This window comes from Grammomys surdaster, unplaced genomic scaffold (genome assembly GCF_004785775.1).
Source record: "Grammomys surdaster isolate TR1022 unplaced genomic scaffold, NIH_TR_1.0 214, whole genome shotgun sequence".
NCBI classification, from domain to species: domain Eukaryota; kingdom Metazoa; phylum Chordata; class Mammalia; order Rodentia; family Muridae; genus Grammomys; species Grammomys surdaster.
Genome location: NW_021604659.1, coordinates 3,260,874 through 3,264,584, shown reverse-complemented (window position 1 = coordinate 3,264,584; position 3,711 = coordinate 3,260,874).

Sequence of the window (3,711 nt, the reverse complement as noted above, 5' to 3'; positions counted from 1 at the left end):
AGAGAGAGAGAGAGAGAGAGAGAGAGAGAGAGAGAGAGAGAGACTGGAGTCATGAGGAGGACCTGAGTTTTGTTTCATTGAATTTAAGGTATAAAGGGAAATACAGGCAGCTAGAAGCAAAAATTGGAGCTGGGGCAAGAGGTTAGATAGCCCCAACCCATGTGCCCAAGGATGACACTGCCCAGAGTAGCTTGAACCCTCATACTTCAGCTAGCAATCAAGAAAATGTCCCACAATCATATTCAGAGGCCAGTCTGGTGGAGGCAGTTTCTCAGTTACGGTTCCCCTTTCCCCAGGTAAGTCCAAGTTTGTGTTGAGTTGACAAAAGCCAACTGGCCCGATCAGTAATCCAAAAATCTAAAACCCAAAAGCTCCAAAATCTGAAGTACTTTTGGTTTTAAGTATACCAGGTAAAGGCCCTTTAGCACAGATGTTCTCAACTTTCCTAATGCTGTGACCCTTTAGTACAGTTACTCAGGTTGTGGTGACCTCCCCAAACACAACATTATTTCATTGCCACTTAATAACTGTAATTTCGCTATTGTTATGAACTATAATGTAAATATTTGAGATGCAGAATTTCTGAGATGCAACCCTCAAAGGGGTCACAACCCACAGGTTAAGAACCAACCACTGCCTTAGTCTGTAATGACTTCCAATTTAACCTCTTGCCCCAGCTCCAGCTTTTTCTTCTAGCTGCCTGGCTTTCCCTTGATACCGTAAATTCATAAACTCATTCTCACCCCCATACAGTGTTTTTGTTTTTCCTTTGGTTTCGAGACAGGGTTTCTCTGTGTAGCACTGGCTGCCCTGGAACTCGCTCTGTAGATCAAGCTGGCCTCAAAATCAAAAATCTGTCTGTCTCTGCCCACGGAGTGCTGGGATTAAGGGAATGGGCCACCATTGCCTGGCCAGACCCTCTCTTTAGAGATATTATTACATGCTTGTTGTGTGTGCAAGCATCACACACACACATACACACACACATTCCTTCATTGTATGTGTAGAGGTCAGAGGACAACCCTGAAGAGTCAGTTCTCTTCTTTCACAATGTGGGGTCCAGGGATCAATCTTAGTACTGGGCCAGTGATGCCTGCCTCTGCCTCCTAAGTATTAAGATTAAAGGTACACACCACCAACCCAGCACATCTCCATATCCCTACAGCAACCTGCTGATAGAATAAAACCATTTTCCTTTCAACTCCATATTTTTCCACGCAACATTTACTCAACAGTTACAAACTGGGCAGTATCTGCAAGCCTGGCTTTGCTCCAGAAGAGAAAAAAAAAAACCGACTTCAAGCAACTAAAACATGAATCCTTCATGAATTTCAGAATAGGCTAGCAGAGGAAAAAAATAATAAACAGGGAAATGGAATAAAAAGTACAGACAATGCTAGATGGCAGTAAGAGTTTGTCTTGGTTAGCTTTGTCAGCCTGACACATACTAGGATTATCTGGGAAGAGAACCTCAACTGAGAAATTGCCTAGATTAGATTGGCTTGGTGGGCTGTAATTTTGCTAGTTATGAACTGTAATGTAAATATTTGATATCACAATATCTAATATGTGACACCCAAAGAGGTCACAACCTACAGGTTGAGAATCTGTGGGTCCAACTGTGGGAGACTGTCTCAATTATGTCAGAAACAGTAATCTTCACTTCATAATAAGTGTACTGGAAACTCAGAGTAGAGAAAGTGAAGCAGTTTATTTTGTAACATGGAAAATTCCTGTGTCAGCCTAGGATGGCAGGCCTACTGAGTGTCACTGTCTATAAACCCTAAAGAATGACCCTTCCTTATTTTTTGAATAATTAAGAGGATACAATCCTAACAACAAAAACCATGTTTTACATCCTGTATTTTTTAAACTTATCAAACACATGACCTTGTAGACAAATTTGGATGTTTGTGATTTTTTTCCTACTCTAAACTTTCAGTTTGGGAGGGTAGCTTATTAATGTTCGGGGGAGGGATACTTAGCTAGACTATCAAGCATTAGCAAGGGTTTCTGTTTTCTGATCATGATTAGCTGGGCCTAAGCTGGCCGAGACTCCTTTGAAAAGTGAGCCATCAGATTTTATTCTCAGCAATTGCTAATTGGTGTAGGAAGGCCCATCTCTTTGTGGAGGGGGGCACTTAAGCAGATGGTCCTAAACTATATAAGAAAACTAGCTGAGCTGGAAAGGACTGCTGTTGGAAAATTAGGTTCTCTCTCACAGGGAATAGTTAGTTCCAAGAGATGTGAGCTAGGAGCTGTCAATAGAAAACTTCCCCAGCAGCCAGGCTAAGCCAATCAGTCCTGCAAGAAGAGGTCTGGGTGGTCTTTCAGAGCACCCTTGGAGCAGGCATAAAGCAGTGAGCTATACAGTTGTTCAAGAGACCAGCATCCCAGGCAGAAGAAACAGGACAAATGTAAAGGCACTATGACCTGATGAACTTTCAGTGCTCCTAGAAAGCAAAAAGGCTACTGCTACAGCTGAAGCTGAGTACACCAGGGTAGCCGAAGCAGGAAATATGATCAGAAATAGAAGGTGAGTATATCAGTGTAGGATTTGGAGGTTGGCCAGGTATAATTGACACCTTATATTTAAACATTAACGTGACCATTTCACTGGCTGTGTTGAGAATGTATTTGGCAGGTTAACAGCATCACTTCATTACTTTGACATTTTGGACTAGTTAGTTCTGTTATGAAGCCTTTCCTGAGTTTAGCTCCTTCCCCTGGGGTTGCCACTTTCGGAAAATATCTCCTAACAATGTCAAATGTCCCTTAAGGGCAAAATTGCCACTAAGAAGTTACTATAACCAGGAGAGAGATAATGATACTTTGGATCAGGGTGACAGATGTGCTGGTAGTGAATTGTAGGACTCTCTATGTATTTTTTTTTTTTGAAGATCATTTAGCTGATCTGATGTAGGGAACAAGAGAAAAGAAGAAGTTGTCAAGGTTAGCTGCAAAGGTTTTGACTTGAGCAATTGTCATAAACAGTTTTATTTGCTGAACTTGGAAAAGGAGTGAGAAGCAGCTTTGTAGGGAAATCAGAAACCCAGCTTGGAGTATTGAAGTCTTAAAAAGTTGCAAAAGAATTAGTTCTGTCCCCGAGTTCAGTTTTTTATAATTATGGTAGTTTATTCATTACTACTTATTTGTTTTTGTCTTCTATAATTTTCATCAAACTTGTAGGTTTTTATTGTTATTTATTGAAACAGGTCTATGTAGCATTGGCTGGCAACCCTTCTGCCACTATGCAGCTTATATTTGAAATTGTTTTTGAATCCAGAATCCAATCATTTTACCAGCTCCACTTCTTCTGACCAAAATTCCCCTGTCACTACACCAGTCGGGGATTATTGTAAATCTCCTTCCCTTCCATTTCTCCCAGACATTAGTCTCAACCAAGCAGGCAAAGTGGTCTGGTCAAGTTGAAATTACATCATGCTGTTCTCGAGTCAAATCTCAATCTGTTCGATTGCTTGAATCATCTCCGGCTTTTCATCCTTCAACTTCGTTTGCAGAAGGGACAAACTGGATTATAACAAGGCTGTACAGACAGGCCGCTGTTTGAGGGACACACAGAACAGAAGGTGCTAGTTCTCTTTGACCTGGAATTCTTTACTTCTCTGTCCTAGCTTGGGGTAGCTTGGACGACTTCATTTCCCAGGATGCTCAGCGTCCGGGCGTCCGGAAGGCTGTGCACCCTCCGCG